The 19,169-nt window shown below is 46.9% G+C and overlaps 1 protein-coding gene across 1 annotated transcript in view; it reads left to right on the forward strand.

Annotated features, from left to right (window-relative positions):
- The window catches only part of MGST2 (microsomal glutathione S-transferase 2), a gene marked incomplete at its 3' end in the record, with an annotated part of 80,548 nt that overhangs the window by 27,666 nt on the left and 33,713 nt on the right, over positions 1–19,169 (forward strand).

A 19,169-nucleotide genomic window follows, 5' to 3' on the forward strand; every position in this document is an offset into this window, starting at 1 on the left:
GCAGGGGCGGTGACTTGTCAGAAAGGAGACAAGTTGCTAGGTAACCAGGGAGTATGAGGGAAGCCCCCTCCCCCATCCCCAGGGAAGCAAAGTGCCAAGGGGGCTCCAAGAAGGATTTGTTGGTTAAAAAACAACCCAAAACATCCATAGCCTCAAACGTGGAAAGATTAACTGCTACCCTGAGGAGCGCAGGCTTTTTTTTTTTTTTTTCCGGAAGGGGAAGGCTAATTGGAAGAGAATTACTGTGACCTGGGAGTCGAAGGAGGGGGAAGGAAAGGGAGGGGAAAAAGCCAGAGAGTACAGGGGGAACAAGTATTAAAAAGAGGGAGAGGGAGAAGATTGTGGGAAAGAAAGCATCTGCATCAACTCTGGAAATGACCTTATTACAGGACAGTATACTGGGGCCGCCATGAACTCCAGGGCCCTTAGAGGGTTAAGATGGTCTGTGCAATAAACAAGCTAAAAAGTAGGGTCTCTGTACCAGCCATGTCTTATCTGGAAACTTGTTGGAACATGTCAAGCCCCGACCCAGGCCTACTGCTTTAGCAACTGTGTGTTTTTTTTTTTTTAATATTTATTTATTTATGGCTGCATTGGACCTTAGTTGCGGCGGCCCTAGGGATCTTTTGTTGTGGTGCACGGGCTTCTCTCTCGTTGTGGTGTGTGGGCTCAGTCGTTGCAGTGCACAGGCTCTCTGGTCATGGCACACAGGCTCCAGAGTGCATGGGCTCTGTAGTTGCAGCGTGCAGGCCCTCTAGTTGTGGTGTGTGGGCTCAGTAGTTGTGGCTCACGTGGCTTAGTTGCCCTGTGGCACGTGGGATGTTAGTTCCCCTACCAGGGATTGAACCCGCATCCCCTGCATTGGAAGGCGGATTCTTAACCACTGGACCACCGGGGAAGTCCCAGCAACTGTACTTCTAACAGGCCCTCCAGGTGATTCAGAAACATATTAGTTTGAGAGCCACTGCTGCAATGGAATGAGAAGCGTTTGGAGGCGTGAGCAGGGGCATGTCAAAGCAAAGATTGCACCCAGCAAAGTTAAACAGGCAAGGAAAACTTCATTCAAGGCTATTGCAATAAGGGAGAGAGGCCAGAACTCAGTCCGAGCTTAACTCCCCTGGACCAGAGGGTGGAAGGGTTTTTAAATGCTGGGGTGAGCTAGTGGAAAACTACTGGGTGGTGTTAGGGTGCTGTCAAAGGCCATCTGTGTTTGCTCATAAACCTCTTCTGTCTTTTTATATATATATAAATTTATTTTATTTATTTATTATTTCTGGCTGCATTGGGTCTTCATTACTGCGCACAGGCTTTCTCTAGTTGTGGCGACCAGGGACTACTCTTCATTGTGGTGCACGGGCTTCTCATTGCGGTGGCTTCTCTTGTTGCACAGCACAGGGTCTAGGCACGTGAGCTTCAGTAGCTGCAGCACGCAGGCTCAGTAGTTGTGGCTTGTGGGCTCTAGAGCGCAGGCTCAGTAGTTGTGGCACACGGGCTTAGTTGTTCCGTGGCCTGTGGGATCTTCCTGGACCAGGGTTGGAACCCGTGTCCACTGCACTGGCAGGAGGATTCTTAACCACTGCGCCACCAGGGAAGTCCCTCTCCTGTCTTTATGGCAGAAGTTAGCTTTACAACTGGGAGCAAGGTGTTCTCTAATGTTAGGCTTCCACCCTCCCTCAGAGGCTGAGAGATAGAGAAGTTGTCTCCTCTGATGATTGCCTTTCAAAGAGATGGTCCACAGGTCCTAGAGAAGGACATTCCTAGAGCCAAATTGAAGGTGACAGGGATGAAAGGCAGTTTATTCCAGAAGGAGACTTCTTCAGGGTGATGGAGCGGGGAGAAGGATGGAGTGGCATGGGATGGAGAAAAGCAGCTCGTGTGGAGTCTTTTCTCTCGATGCTGCTGCTGGTTTCATTTCTTTCACGGGAAACCAGACAAGGGCACACAGAGAGGGAGGGCAGCTTGGGCTTGATTCACGTGATTCTCTCAAAAGGTTTTCTGAAGAGCTGATAACATTCGCTTGGAACGAAGTGTCTGTGGTTAAGAAAACAAGCCCACGGCTGTCCTAGTCAGCTTAAGCCAGGTCTTTACTGCTGCACCAACAATTGTAACTTCCCATAGGCCTGCCTTTCAGGGACTTGGCCAAGAGGAATTGCCTTCCAAGATGGATTTACTGGAAGGCTTCAGTGCCTGTAACTGTGGGGTTCCTGCGGCAGGGTATGGCCACTCTTGTCCTTGCGCATTAGAAGTCCTGCCAGAAGGGCTGGCTTTCTTCCCACCTCCATTGTCTGCCGTGGCTGTGCTTCTTCCACATAACTGGTGACCGAGCACGCAGCACTGATCAAGCCTGAACTGTTCCAAAGGACGAAGAGGCCTTTTGCTAGTGACCTTTTAGATAATCTGCCTCACTCCACCCTTTTTTGCTTTTTCTCAGAATGGTAAGGAGACAGCTGTTCCTGGAAGCCTAGCCAAGGCCAGGCATGAAAGTGTGGCTAAGGCACTGTGGGAGGCTGTGTAGCTCGTGTATACCCAGTCCTGGTCACCACACATCCTACAGCACCATGGCTCAGCTGACCTGCCTCCTGCTCTGAACAAGGGGTGAGGCCACCAGGACCAAGGGCTCTGGTGCTTAAGGTTGGCTCAGCTGAAAGACACATGCACCCCAATGTTCATAGCAGCACTATTCACAAGAGCCAAGACATGGAAGCAACCTAATTGTCCATCAACAGATGACTGGCTAAGAAGATGTGGTACCTATATACAATGCAATAATTACTCAGCCATAAAAAAGAATGAAATAATGCCATTTGCAGCAACATGGATGGACCTAGAGATTACCATATTATCATTTCTCTCAGAGAGAGAAAGACAAATACCATATGATATCACTTATATGTGGAATCTAAAATATGACACAAATGAACTTATTTACAAAACAGAAACAGACTCACAGACATAGAGAACAGACTTGTGGTTGCCAAGGGAGAGGGGTGTGGGAGAAGATGGAGTGGGAGTTTGGGATTAGCAGATGCAAACTATTATATATAGAATGGGTAAACAATAAGGTCCTACTGTATAGCACAGGGAACTATATTCAATATCCTGTAAAAAGCCATAATGGAAAAGGGAAAAAAATAGGCTCAGTTGAGTACCAACCAATGTCTGCCACAGCCCATCTCATTTGTAAGATGCTCCTGGGCCAACCAGATGGTGACATTTAATAAATTAAAAAGGTGAGAATTCCCTGGCAGTCCAGTGGTTAGGACACTGGGTTTTCACTGCCAAGAGCCTGGGTTCAATCCCTGGTTCGGGAACTAAGATCCTATAAGCCTCACGGCATGGCCAAAATAAATAAATAAATAAATAAGCTATGAAAATATCCATCATTATCACTTCACCCTATAATCACTAGCTCATTTGTATCCCTAGACTGTGGACTTCTTAAGGCAGGGCTGAATCCCAATAAATGCCTGTGTCAATGTATGAGTAAAAGAATGAAGGGGAGGGCTTCCCTGGTGGTGCAGTGGTTGAGAGTCCGCCTGCCGATGGAGGGGACACGGGTTCGTGCCCCGGTCCAGGAGGTTCCCACATGCCGTGGAGCGGCTGGGCCCGTGAGCCATGGCCGCTGAGCCTGCGCGTCCAGAGCCTGTGCTCCGCAGCAGGAGAGGCCACAACAGTAAGAGGCCCGCGTACTGCAAAAAAAAAAAAAAAAAAAAAAAGAATGAAGGGGAGCCCCCAGGACTCCTTTTGTCCACTCTGTGGTTGCCTCTTACCATCCCTTTATTTTTCTGGGTTTTTTTTAAGAATTATTTTTTATTGAGGTAGAGTTGATTACAACATTATGTAAGTTTTAGGCATAAAACACAGTGATTCAAAATTTTAAAGGTTATTTTCTATTTATAGTTATAAAATATTGGCTGTTTCCCCTGTGCTGTACAAAGTATCCTTGTTTATTTTATACATAGTAGTTTGTACCTCTTAATCCCTTATCCTTATGTTGCCTCTCCCCTCCCTCTCCCCAGTGGTAACCATTAGTTTGGTCTCTATATCTGTGAGTCTGTTTCTTATTTGTTATATTCACTAGTTTGTTTTACTTTTTAGATTCCACATAAAAGTGATATATGATATTTGTTTTTCTCTTTCTGACTTGCTTCACTTAGTATGATAATCTCTGGGTCCATCCATGTTGTTGCAAATGGCATTATTTCATCCTTCTTTATGGCTGAGTAGTATTCCATTGTGTATATGTACAACATTTTCTTTATCCATTCATCTGTTGATGAACAATTAGGTTCCCTCCATATCTTGGCTACTGTAAATAGGGCTGCTTATCATCTTTCATTTCAACCATAAAAATCTTTTTGAGCTCCAGAGACCAAAATAAAACCCAACAACAACAAAGCTGTGCTTTTTTCACCATTCTTTAGAGTTTGAGAATTGTTTCCAGAAGAACTATATGTAGACTGGCAATCTTGGTAACATTCATGGATATTAAATTCATAAAAAAAACTAAGTTAACCAGAGAAGAACATCACCTAGCACGTGGTAACACTTTTTGGTTGAACTGCTAATAACCCAGTGAATCCAGAGGAAACACCTATCTGTGAAAATGACTTACAAAAATGGCCAAACCAACATTTTAGAGTGTGAATTAGTCTCAGATAAAAGATTAATGCGACCACACCATAAATAATTCACCAAGGAAATTATTTAGTGAGTGCTTACCGTGTGCATGGCAGGCACCTGACCAGACACAGAAACGCTAAGGCCACATTTACCTCCTGCAGGTCTCTGCAAGCAAGATACCCTGATGATGAAGAAAGAAGCCCAGGGAGCCTGGAATTGTGCACATAAACATAACATTTGCAAGGCAAACGGTTTTAAGAGACCCATTTAGAAGACACTATTCTAAATAAATTTAAAACAAGAACAACATTAAATGGTTCCCAGGAATACCCGGGCAGTCCAGTTAAGACTCCACGCCCAGAAGCCTCCTCGCTGCCAAAAAAACGCCACCCACCCAACCAAACAAACAAACCGCCCCCCCGCCCCAAAATACATTAAATGGTTGCCATTTTAAACTGTTGGTCCTGAAGAACAAAGTAATTTTCCTTGTGATATAAACTCTCAACACAGCAAAACCAAAGGATGATCTGGAGAAACTAGTTTTAGCCATAAGAGGAAAAGGTTGGAAACGAACCAAGCCATATCCCTCCAAAGTGTCTTTATTCCATCTAATTTTAAGGAACAAGCCGGGATGCTCTTGTAAGTATTTGCATGCAAAGGAGTCTGGAAATTGGCCTTGTTTAAACAAGTGCTCCTAGCAAGGCCTCCCTCCGCCGCCCACCCTTGGCATCAGGGACCTGCCGGCCATAAAAGAGGCAGCCACGTGAGCGTTGCAGCTGAAAAGAAGCCTCTGAGTCGCTCAACTGTTTAAGTAATTAATGCAGTTCTCCCGCTAAGGTTAGAAATGAAAGGAGGGGGGAACAAATTTCTGAGCGATCCACCACTTTGGGTCCAATATGTGCTTGCAAAGAGAGATGCAACGTCCCCACGGAGCGCAGCGAGGCCTTTGGCTGCAGAGTGGCTCTCAATGGGTCGATAACCACAGGAAAGACTCTATACATTTATTTATTTATTTATTTTTGTTTTTGGCTGTGTTGGGTCTTCGTTGCTGCGTGCAGGCTTTCTCTAGTTGCAGCGAGTGGGTGGTGCTCTTGTTGCAGTGCGCGGGCTTCTCATTGCTGTGGCTTCTCTTGTTGCGGAACACAGGCTCTAGGTGTGTGGGCTTCAGTAGCTGTGGCACGCAGGCTCAGTAGTTGTGGCTCATGGGCTCTAGAGTGCAGGCTCAGTAGTTGTGGCGCACGGGCTTAGTTACTCCGCAGCATGTGGGATCTTCCCGGACCAGGGTTCGAACCTGTGTCCCCTGCATTGGCAGGCGGATTCTAAACCACTGCACCACCAGGGAAGTCCCAGGGAAGCTGCTTTTGATCCTGGCATAAATCAGAAGGAAAAAAACAAAACAAAACAAAACTAAAGAACAAAACCCACACCTCCCACCACGGAACTTTAGTTATCTAAACTGGGATGTTTAAAAACTAAGCAAACCTTTGAGAGGTCTATAAAGTGACCCAAGGTGAAGGCAGAGGGCTCCCAACTCAGACAATTGCTTTTGCTAGAGGCAGAGTATTTGCCGTAGTCTGACAGCCAGCCCCAGAGATCCAGGGAATGGGGAACAGCAAAGGGGGGCTGGGGAGGTGCGTGGGCTGGCCAGGTGAGAGCCAGTGTCTTGTTGTGCGACAAATCCGCCACTGTCACATCCCTCCCCTCTCCCTTTCCCTCTCCCTTTACACCACTAGAGCCAGACCTTTGCAAAATTATGAAGAGAAATCTAGGTTCAGCATCCTAGACAAGCCTCCCCCCCCTTATTATTATTTATATTTATTATTATTAATTTTTTCCCCTGTGTTAGTCTGCTTGGGCTGCCATAACAACCGTACCACAGGCTGGGTGACTTAAACAACTGAGATGAATTTCCTCATGAACCTGGAGGCTTGAAGTTGAAGATCAAGATGCTGGCAGGGTTGGTTTCTGGTGAGGCCTTTCTTTCTGGCTTGCAGACAGCCACCTGCTCTTGTGTCCTCACACGGCCTTACCTCTGTGCCTGTCAACTCCTCCTGTCTCTTCTTATGAGGACACAAGTCCTATTGGATTAGGGCCCCACCCTTATGACCTTACTTAACCTAGTTGCCTACTTAGAGGGCCTATCTCCAAATTTAGTCACACTGGGGGGTTAGTGCTTCCACATATGGATTTGGGAGACGTACAGTTCAGTCCATAGCACATCTCTTTCCTCTTGCTTTCACTTTAGCAGGCCTGTCCTTTTTACTTCTCTCCCCAAGACGCTTATCAAAATATTCGCTCAGGAAAGGGCATAGTTGGCACTGCCCTAGGCATACTGGGGGGAGATGTAAAGAACTGGATGCTTGGGAGGTGCCCTTTGTTAGAGTCTCCTCAAGATACCATGAGTGTAAAATAACTAGACTGCAGGGCAGAGTATCGATCCTGAGGAGTGCTGGAACTAAGTGGCTACTACACTGTTGTTCTCCTTTTCACATTTAGCTTCTAGAAAAAGTGAGTCACCCTTGTTTTATCCATTTTCTTATTACCCTTCATCCCCTTCTTATTCCCCACTTGGGTTCCACCACAGTTCTGAAATGTTTTTTATTGAGATGGCTAAAAAGTGCCTACCAAGCACCTCCTTGCGTTACACTGTAAAGGGAAACCTGTTCCTGTGCTTCTCTACTTTCACACTTCTGACACAAGATGTGGGCTTATTCCCACGCTGACCAATTCTGCAACACCAGCTGGGTGTCCTACAATTCAGTTCAGTTCTGACACTCCCTACCTAGAGCTGGCATCAGATTCCACAGGTAAGGGCTCAGTCCCACAAGACTGTCCCCATCCCCAGATGCCAATCGCAAGTCCAGATAGTCACCTGTGCTTTTGACCTACCAGCTGTAGGTTGGAGGTTCTCACGATCTCCTCCTCCAGTTCCATTAATTTGCTAGAGCAGCTCACAGAACTCAGGAAAACAGTTTACTTACCAGGTTACCAGTTTATTATAAAAAGGTATGTCAGGAGCAGCCAGATGGAAAAGATGCATAGGGCAAAGTGTATAGGAAGGGGCCATTCTCCCTGCACCACCATATGTTCACCAACCCAGAGGGTCACCAACCTCCAACAGGTCACCAGTAGCTCCAGTGGCTCTGGAGCTATTTCAGGAACCAAGGCCAAAGACTAAATATTATAACAAAAGATGCTCCCATTCTCTTATCACTTAGGAAATTCCAAGGGTTTTAGGAGCTCTATGGCAGAAGACCAAACGTATATTTGTTATTATAAGTCATGATGTCATACACAACTATGCACATTTCATTCATTAATTTAAGCATGCATTCAGCTGAGCACTGCATTTAGTCACAACCCACTTTCCCCAAGTCTGCATCCCTGGGGCCTTGCAGACAAATGTATCTTTGGTTCTTGGATCATCTCCTTATTAGACTGGGTTATGCAATTGTACGTACAATTTCTCTTCTCATACTTGAATTAGAAAAGTGCTTTTCAGATTTTAAACACTGTGGTTTGCATGATGTCATTTTAACTTGGGTAATAACAGGAAAGTGAAAATTTTGCTTTATTAGAATAATGCTATGCCTGTTGCAACTTTGTATTTTGGGGAAGGGGCAGAATTCCTCTTAGAGGCTGATGGCTCTTTTGTTTAGGAAAATACCTTGACAGGCCTTTCGGAAATAAAAGGTGGGACCCCCGTGGTGGCAAGGGTTGTGAAAGGACTGCACCACTGAATGTGTGTTCCCTGTATGTGAATTTAAGAGCATTATCCCGGAAGCTTGCAATAAAGGGAGGTTGGGGGACCAGATGTTCCAAAGAGGAAGCAAGGTAGAGAAGGGTCTCTGTAGAGAGAGATGACCTGAACAAAACTGGCAGAGTCAGGACCCAAGGGGAAAACTGGTCCTTGAGAAATTCCTATTAAGGACTCTAAGACTTCATAGGTGATGTTTAGTTTTAAGTTATTTCTGGCCTTATGCTCTGCTATGTCTCCTCTTTTATCTGCAAATAGTTGGTAAATGTCTGTTACACAGAACAACTTTGTGCCAGTGGGGCTTGGGGAACGAGAGTGACCGTGGCCACCATCGAGGGTCATGGTGAGAGACAGGACAGCAGAGAGAGAAGAGGAGAGAACAAGCTGGAGCCCCGCTCTCCAAGGTTTAAGCAAGAGAGGAGAGACCCAGATCCTTTAGCGGTCTCAGGGGGGGTCTTCAATATCCACGTAGAATCCACTCAGCAGTAATCCTTCATCTCCTCATTTCCATTGCTCTTGTCCTCCAGCCTGTCTCTGCCACTCACTCTCATGGTCTTATCAATTGCTGCATCTCTTCCAAAAGTTTGATTTCAAGCATCCTAATCCCTGATTACCCTTGCATACCCTTTCGGCTCACTCCCTGTAGCACCTCTGCTCAAAAAATGATCAAGTACACGTGGATTTTTAACCCATTGGCTTTCCCATCTCTGCATTGCTATTCACCCTTTCATAACCTCACTTATCTCTTAACCCAGCCGAGAGTCTTTGGGTCATTCTTAAAATCATCTTCAGCTCTTCCTTCCATCGGTTTTTCTTGGCAAGACTCCAGTGCTACTTAGATCCAACTCTGCCTATTCTCTGTCTACACCTGAAGAAAGCTGACGGCTACTGGGAACAATCACATGCTCTGCTGATTGGTGTCTCTTTAACTTTATGAACTCAAACTTCAAGTGGGCTGTTATCAGTCTGGGTCCAACCAGGCAAAAAGAAACTAAGTGTTTAAAAGAGTGGGAATCTGATACAGGGAATGGTTCTGTAAGTGATGGTCAGACTGAGAAGTCCAGGTTGCCGGAGAGGCACCCCAAAGCTTAGCAGTAAGCATGGAGCTCTACCAGCCTTAGGCTGGAGACAAAGATGGAGACAGCATCCCCAGGGCCCAGGACCAAAGTCACTGGGTGACAGGTGACCACGGTAGGAATGTTCCGAGAGAGCCAAGATGAGATGATATAGCCTGCGTGGATCAGTCCCCTGCAATAGTTTGTTCTCACTAAAATAGACACTTATCCTGGATACAGATTCGCCTTCCCTGCCTGAGATACATCTGCCCAAACCACATGCGGCCGGACTCACAACTACTGCACATACGCACTTGTGGCTCCAGCATCATATAACTCTACTGCACCATGATATAACACGTGAGTGCAGAAATCTGAGGTCTGGAAGAAGGCAAGAAACCCTTAAGAGGGCTGAGTAGGGGCTGGGCTGAGGATTACTTAGGTTATCAAACTGGTGTTAGTTTTCCCTCTGAGGGGACAGAAGAGCAGTCTGAGAACAGGAAGGTGCTGGAGATCCATAGATGTCAAATGACCACACAATCATTCTCCAGCCGAGGGTAACCCAGCCCTCAGCCTCTGGTCATGTTGGCCACTGTCAGACGGGAGCTGCCTTCTTTATTTTCTAATTAGGCATTTCTCTTGTCTTTCATCCACAATTCTCCCTTGGGGAAGAGACGACCTCTTTGGGATTTCTTAATTCTCTATGAATTTCTTCTAAATGAGGCTCCATGTAGCCTGGCTTGGGGACATTCCCAGATTCAACAGACCCTCTGGCCTAATCTTTCAACCTGGGGACGACTGTGCCATCCCTACAGCCACCCAGGGTGTGTCGGGTAGATCCAGGTTGCCATCCAAGAGCTGTCTCCCAGGTAGACAGACCCCAGGCAAGGAGGGAGCTCTGTGGGCTCCGGGAGTGCACTGCATTTGGGGGTGTTCAAAAGAGAGAGATGAGGGGAAACTGCTTTTCAAAGGGAAGTAGACGCTGATGTTCTAGTTAGTTCATCGGTTAGAGACCCCAAACCAGATCCATTAGGGTTACCATGTGAGCCCCACGATGGGTCATTTTGCAATTACTTGGATTATTTCAGCTATGTTTATCCTTAACATCACACACTTGATGAAGTTCATGAGCACATTGTGACCTATGACTTTTCCTGTGACCTCTTGGGGCTAAAATTAAACACAAAATTCTGCCCTCTCCTCAGGATGTTTAAACATTAGTGATCGGATCCTGTTATGGACTGAATTGTATCCCCTCACAAAGTCATATTATTGAAGCCCTAATCTCCAGTACCTCAGAATGTGACTGTATTTAGAGATAGGACCTTTAAAGAGGCAATTAAAATAAAATGAGGCTGACTGTGGAAAACAGCATGGAGGTTCCTTAGAAAACTAAAAAAAGAAAAGATGAAAACTCTAATTTGAAAAGACACATGCACCCCAATGTTCACAGCAACCCTATGTACAATAGCCAATATATGGAAGCAACCTAAATGTCCATTGACAGATGAATGGATAAAGAAGATGTGGTCCATATACACACTGGAATATTACTCAGCCACAGAAAAGAACGAAATAATGCCATTTGCAGCAACATGGATGGACCTAGAGATCATCACACTTAGTGAAGTTAGTCAGTCAGAGAAAGACAAATAGTGTATGATATCACTTACACGGAATCTAAAAAAACAATACAAACGAATCTATATACAAAACAGATACAGACAGAAAACAAACTTGTGGTTACAAAAGGAGGATGTGAGGGGAGGAATAAATTAGGAGTATGGAATTGACAGATACAAACTATTATACATCAAATAGACAAGCAACAGGATTTACTGTATGGCACAGGGAACTATATTCAGTATTTTATAATAACTTATAATGGAAAATGAATCTGACAAAAAAAAATAACCAAATCACTTTGCTGGACACCTGAAATGAACACAATACTGTAAATCACTATACTTCAATTACAAAAAAAAAAAGAGTAGTAATGCACACAAAATAAAATGAGACTGCTTGTATGTGCTCTAGTCCAGTCTGGCTTGTGTCCTTCTAAGAGGAGGAGAATAGGACACACAGAGAGATCTGGAATGCTCACACAGGGAAATGGCCATGTGAGGACACAGCAAGCCACAGAGAGAGGCCTCAGAAGGAAACAAACTGTCCTCACCTCGGCCTTGGCCTTCCAGCCCCCAGAACTGTGATACTTTGTTATGGCAGCCAAGCAGACTAAGATAGGTCCTTTAGATTTGGGGGGCGGGGTGGGGGGGTCGCGGGAATGCTGTGATGGTCCACGGGTGGGAAGGGTCTGTGTGGGAAATGGCCCACCAGTCGCTCTGGGGACCGCTGCAGGCTCCGACTCTGCACCACCCAGCCTGCCTGCTGCCCTCTCTCTTCAGGACACACTATTCCCTGATGTGGGTGGGACTCGTGCCCTGGTGTCAGAGTTGGAGAGAAAATAGAATCGAGATGTGGGTTAGCAGTAGGATGGGGAAGGAAGAAAAAAGCAAATTCATTTATAGTCTGTGGAGAGCCAACCAAGGATCCCGGTGGGAAACAGGGCCGGGCAGAAGGCTCCGCTTTCCTAAATAGAACTCTGTTTTGACACTCTCCCTGCAGCTGTTCCACCCCACGCTTGTCTGTCTCGCCAAGGGCGCCGGTAAAAAGCAGCAGGACTTTAGCCTCTCACGGCGCCATCTGGTGGCGCGCAGGGAGAGGTACAGTGGTTCTTGTGCCCACAGCCCGGTCTCCCCACAGCCAGAGAAATGCCTTCTGTTCTTTAAGAGTAATAGAGGGGTGGAAAGCAGCCGCGGGGCGCAGGGAGATCAGCTTGGTGCTTTGCGGCCGCCTGGAGGGGTGGGATAGGGATAGGGAGGGTGGGAGGGAGATGAAAGAGGGAGGGTATATGGGGACATATGTATATGTATGACTGATTCACTTTGTTATAGATCAGAAACTAACACACCATTGTAAAGCAATTATACTCCAATAAAGATGTTAAAAAAAAAGTAAGAGAGGGGTGGATACAAAGACTCTAGGGAAGAAAGGGATGATGCAAAGAGCACTGGACTGGAGTGAAAAAGGGACTCTGGCTTTGAATCTTATTAGCTGCACAATCTTGGGCACGTTGATGAATCTCTTTGTGCCTCAGTTTCTTCATGTAAAAAATATGGGTGACTAATACCAACAGGATTTTGTGAGGATTCATTGTGATAAAGCCCCAGAGCAGGAAAGTGGTGCCTCAGTGAATGCTTCATCCCTCCTTTTCTTCATTCCTCCTTGTACTCTGCCCCCGTCTCCCCACCCCGAGACGATTTTGTAAATAATCAAAAGTTATTACTGCTGCAGGCACGGCCTTTTTAATTTTAGCGGAGGGGTTGAGGGAACGGGGTCTGGAAGAACCTGAAACTGTGTGTTGGGAGAGCAGCAGGGAGTGGGTCCCGGGAGTCCCAGCTGGGACTGGGAGACCCCTAGGCTCTGCCCTCACAGGAATCAGAGTAGCTCAGACCTGTCCTTAGACCTGACCTTGACTTCTTGTTTCAGAAGAGGATCCTGCCTACCTGTGGTAAGGGACAGGAGGTGGCAGGCTCCCATCACCTCAGGCATCCAGGCACTGGTGATTGCTTTGCAGTATTTCTTTTTGAGATCTCCTCCAGGCTTAGGGATATTATAAATCCGTGAACTAAAGCAACATTGACAAGAGCACCAATTATCTAAACATGCAGTGCAAAACAGGCTAACATCTTGCATATACAGAACATCTGCAATTTGGGTTAAAAAGTGAGAGGGAAGAGAAAGGGGTGCTGTATGCTGAGAAAGGGTTCCAACATATTAAAGGTAACTGAAATATTTTCCCCACACATTAAAAAAAAAAAAATAAGTAAACCTGATGGTATCTCTCCTGCCAGCACTGGGATATAGGGCATGCGTTTATATATGGCAGCTCTTGCAGATGCCGTGTTCTTTCCTGGAGGCTCCCTTTGCCTTCTCTAACACACTAGCCTTGAAATACATAATTCAGCGGGACAAGGGTCCCAACCAGAGACCTGGAAAAATATTCATTGCACACAAAAGAAGATTCAGGGACAGGCTCTTAAGCCCTCTTGGGGCCCTGGAGTCTTAAGATCAATGACTTTGAGCCTCTTGGGTGTTCTGGGCTCCTGCTTCTTGCCGTATCCAATGCACACACAGGTACCTCGAACTGAGTCCCCTCCTTTTATCCAGTTCCTCTCTCAGTAAATTGCACTAATGATTTCAGTTAAAATCATTAATCTACCTGGTTGCTCAAGTCAGAAACCAGAAATGTGAGAATCCTTAACTCCTGCCTTCCCGCTGCCTCACCCCTGTATCAGACATATTAGCACACCGTGCCTGATGCCTTAACCTTATGTCTCTCCTGAATCCTCTGCCACACGCTCTACCTAGGCTCCACTGTGGTTGGCTGACTCCCTGTGGGGTATCTGTAATCTGCCATCTGAGGACCCCCAGCCATACTGCTGGTGTCCCTGGCTCCTGTCTGAGGTGCCACATGGCAGGGCTTGGGGTGATGTCAGGCCAAATGATACAGACGAGAAGGCTGAGTCATTAACCTGTAGCAAGGGTGTCCCAGTGACTTTGGGGGTGACAAATTACCCCAAAGTTCAGGGGCTTAAAACAGTCATTTAATTAGGCTCGTGGATTATTTGGGTCAGTAGGGCACAGTAGGACTGGCCTGTCTCTGTTCCTTGATGTCTGAAGGCGGAGCTGGGTGACTCATGGCTATGAGTGACCCTATGCTCGTGCAATAGAATCATCTGAAAGTATCTTCACTCCCAGGGCCGGCAGTAAATGCTGGCTGTTGACAGGGTCTGTGGTTGGAGCTATGAAGCAGAGCCCCTCCACCTGGGCTCTCTGTGTGGCCTGGGCTTCATCCCAGCACAGTGGCTTTAGGGTCGTCAACTCCTTACAGGACAGCCAAGGACTCCAAGCACAGGTGCTCCAGTGAACAAGGCAGAACCCGCATGGCTTTTTATGACCTGGCCTTGGAAGTCCTACAGCATCACTTCTGCTGTGTTCTCCTGGATTTGAGTGAGTAATTCAGGCCAGTCCAGATTCACGATAGGAGATACAGTTCCCATCTCATGATGGAAGAAATTTGCAGATGTGGGTTTTTTTGTGTGTGTGTGGTATGCGGGCCTCTCACTGTTGTGGCCTCTCCTGTTGCGGAGCACAGGCTCCGGACGCGCAGGCTCAGTGGCCATGGCTCACGGGCCCAGCCACTCCGCGGCATGTGGGATCCTCCCGGACCGGGGCACAAACCCGCGTCCCCTACATCGGCAGGCGGACTCTTAACCACTGTGCCACCAGGGAAGCCGTGCAGATGTGTTTTACCGGGAGATTTTGAAGACATGTTTTAAAACTGCCACGGGGGAATCTTTGACCAGTGAGAGATGGGAGATAGAAGCTATATTCTCCTTCCTCTCTCCAGTGGACTGTTCTAGGGTGCAGTTACTCCAGCACCCCATCCAAAGATATCCTGGGTGGCTGGCTGGGTGCCTGTTCAGTGACTAGTTGTGTCTCATCACAGCTCATCTGGAGCAGTGGTCTGGGTGGAAACGCACTGCTTCCCATCATTCTGCCTTACTTCCCTTTCCCTCGCTCTTGCTGCCCTGGTACCTTGCTGTCCAAGTAAAGCACCAGTCTTTAAGCCTTGCCTCGGGCTTTGCTACTTTCAAGAGCATGGGCTAAGATACTCACCACAACCAATCTGTCACCCAATCCCACTGATTTATTCTTTTAAGTATCTTCCTTATCCATTCACTTTTCTCCATTCACACCGACATTCCCCAAGGCTGGGCCACACCTCCTCTTGCCGGACCACAATAGATCTTCCCAACAGATCGCTTTAGATCTACACTAATAGTTCTCTCCCATCAGTCCACACTGAAGTTAGAGTGATCTTTTTGAAATAAATCTCATCACCAAACCTCCCAGCCTAAAACCCCTGCGTGGTTCCTGATTCTCATTCTAAACTAGGGCTTTTCCTCTGCAGCATCGTTGACATCTTGAGTGGGAGAATTCTTTGCTGTGGGGCTGCCCTGTGCAGTGTAGGATATCTACTCCCCAGATGCCAGTAGCAGCCTACTCCCAGTTGTGACAAGTAAAAATGTCCCTGGAGGGGAGGGAGGCAAAATCGTCTCGGTCGAGAAGCTCTGGTCTCAAGTAAGCATTCCTGACATCCCCCTGCGTGGACTGGCCCTGGCTCACCAGGTGCCACCCTCTCCCAGGTCTTTATGTAACAGCCAAGGCTAGACTTCTCTCAGCATCCTCTGAACCATGCCAGGGCCTTTCCCTATTCAGGCCTTCTTACTGCTGTTCCTCAGCCTGGAACATTCCCTTTTCTCCTGCCTATCCACCCTCGACACACACACCTGCACAGCACTCATCTGGCTCACCCTTTATCATCAGTCCTCGGCTAAAACGTCACTTTTGTGAAGGCTCCTCTGGCCTCCCAGACTAGGTTAGTCCGGTGATGCATGCTCCCATGGCATCAGCGACTACGCACTTAACAGCATTCATCACAGTGATGGTGAATTAATTAGCCTTGGGAAGCCCTGTTAACGCTTTCCTCAAGCCTCTGTAACCTCCACCAGAGCGTGATGCTGTCATCTTGCTCAGCCCTGTATCAGTACTTAGCACAGAGCTTGGCGAGTGGTAGGTGCTCAGCGCATTTGGGAATGAATGAATGAATGAATGAACGGACAAATACTACTTACGTGTATTCTTGAGAATCTTCACATTCCTTTCTTTCCTTGCTTTAGATTTTCCTCTGTCACTATGAAGCGGGACTCTCATTGCATGTGTGGGTGAAAGCCCCGTTCTCTGATGTTTTATCAGCCAAACTCTCTGACTGATCCTGAGAATCTTTCCAGACCCTGCTCAACTCTTTGACCTGCTCCTCTACAAAGAATTTATGTAAAGTACTTTGCAGAGTACTTTTAAATTTTACTAAACTATTCTAGAAGCCAGAGGTACATTGAAGGATCAAAGTCCAAGATGTGGTATTTGATTCCTCAAAATATTTACCGAAAGATGGAATCTCGGACTTCCCTGGTGGCGCAGTGGTTGAGAGTCCACCTGCTGATGCAGGGGACACGGGTTCGTGCCCCGGTCCGGGAAGATCCCACATGCCGGGGAGCAGCTGGATCTGTGAGCCATGACCGCTGAGCCTGCACGTCCGGAGCCTGTGCTCCGCAACGGGAGAGGCCACAACAGTGAGAGGCCCGCGTACCACAAAAAATAAATAAAATAAAATAAAAATAAAAAGATGGAATCTCCTCTCTTGGCTGCTTGTCCACCAAATGGGACTTCTTTTGTCTTTTCTCACCTCTCATTCCTGACTACCTCCTGCAGGGATGCCAAATGTGACGTGTTGCGTCCTTGTTTTGGACCGTTTCTCAATGGAATGTAAGCCTTTAGGGCAGAGTCTGTGTTTGGCTTGTGTCTAGTTTTAACCAGGACTAAGGGTTAAATTCTGGTCATTTTACATTTAAGCACCAGTGGGTTTTGTTCCTGTCACAAGCTCTTGCTGGGAAGTGTCAATATGCTGATTTCTGAAAACCTGACATTTTTTAGGGCATCCTTTAGAAATGATTCTGGAAAACAGTGTCTGTTAACTGACTTGTTCCAGTTTTGCTGATGTGCATTCTCAGGGCATGTGGAAAGCTGGAGGAGGAAGTTTAACTGAGCCGGGAGGCTGGCCCATGGTGACGCTCCAGCTTCCTCCCAAGGTTGCTGAATCCCTGATTTCTGGTAACCCTGGGATTTACTCCCCCTAGTGGTTTGATGAAATATAACTTCTCTCGATGGAAACGACAAACTTTCAGCTATGACTCCCAGCTCTGAATGTGTGGCGGCTCAGAATCTTCCGAATGCAAATCAGGGATGAAAAGAGATGATAAGCCAATGGGTGCTCTGAGAAGGGGTGGGAAATCGGATCATGGAGGTGGGAGACGCAGAGGGCGGAGGAAGCTGTTTTGTCTAAAATTCTGGTCCCAGAAACTGCCAGAGACTGAAATCCCGAGGATGCTTTGCTAACGAAGTCCCAGCAACAAAGGCGAGAACCAAACACAATCTAAGGTAAAGCAGGAGGGATAAACAAGAAGAAAGAAAGGAAGAGAAAAGGAAAGTGAAAACCAGGCATCCAATCTTTGAAATTCCTTATCCTCTTGCTAAGGTAGCAGAACAAAGCGGTTATAGGCCTTCATGCCTAGGTTTGTGTCACGCTAGGGTTTTCCTCTTGGGGGTGATCCACTAGCATGTGGGACCCTGTGGCAGCTGACTGCCGTGAGAGATGTCTTTCTCTCCCGTTATAGTGATAATATCCTGTTAACCTCAGCGTCTCTTCTTTCCAGTTTAAAAGTAGCAACCCCATGCTTGTGGCTCATCTGACTGCATGGCGATGGCTGTTGAATGCAGACGAAACACAAGACCTGGATTATCTACAAAATACAAGCCTACCCCTCACCCATCACTCCTAAACAATGATAGACACAGGCTTTAGGGATATTAACTCAGGGACAGGCTTGTGAATTGGACATGGCCAGTTACCCAGAAATATGTATACTATATATATGTATGTAGGTATGTGTGTGTGTATATATATATATTCTTTTTCAGATTCTTTTCCATTATAGGTTATTACAAGGTATTGAATATAGTTCCCTGTGCTATAGAGTAGGTCCTTGTCATTTATCTATTTTATATATAGTAGTGTGTGTCTTTTAATCCCAAGCTCCTAATTTATTTTGTTATATTTCTTCTTCTGCAGGACATGACTGGGCCTTCGATCTGATAGATGGGTGTCTTGTGAGTCATGTTGGCCCAGGCTGGGCTGTGAGGCAATTACCATGGTTTGGCGTGTCAGCCCCGTGGCAGATTTAGTGCCACATTTCAAAGGCCGAGCTGCTTTTAACTGTTTGCTCTTAATCTGCGACCTTTTGTGTTTTCTCATCGAGAGGGGGAATAGCTGCCCTTTCCTAGGCTTTAACAAGCCCCAGAGAGACAGGAGGGGAAGCCACAGTCCCCCCTTTTTCTGAAGTAGCCCAATCACACTGCACCCTCTGCATGCTAGATTTCTGTCCCACCTACATAGGATAGGATGCCTAGTGAAGGGACCGGGCAACGCACGAGAGATGAACTAACATTTACGCCTTAAGGACAAGCCAAAGAGAAACGTCGTGTTTTAGTTCAGAGGAGGCGAGCTCTCTTCCTTTCGTGTGTAGAAATCTCAGTAAGTTTTCGGAGGCAGTAGCTGGCCGTGCTGATGTCACAAAATCCAAGAGATTTCTCAGTTAAATTCGTGTCTATTTCAAAAGCGCCTTTGGTGATTCTAAAGTGAGAACTGCCTAGTCTCGATGGACATCAAAACCAGTTAGCGGGCAAGTACTGGTGGATCTGATGAGGAATTAGCTGGGACACCGGCTCCAGCCAGACTGCTCTCTACTGAGACCTCGGAGCACCCCTTCTCCCCCACCTCAGCCTCGATTTCTCTCCTGTGTCTGTCTTTTCCTCCTTCCTCCACCCAGGCACCCGCAAAGTCCTGCCGTGGAAATCTCCCTCCATTTCTCCCGGGCTGCACCCTGAGGCCCCCAGGATCCCGTTCCTCCCACCCTCACCTCTTCCCTCCTGCCACTGCAGAACCTGCCATACCCGTTCCTCTTCCTTCCTGGGCTCCAAGGACACCCACT

The sequence above is a fragment of the Grampus griseus genome (assembly GCF_964374135.1).
Source record: "Grampus griseus genome assembly, chromosome: 4".
Lineage (NCBI taxonomy): Eukaryota > Metazoa > Chordata > Mammalia > Artiodactyla > Delphinidae > Grampus > Grampus griseus.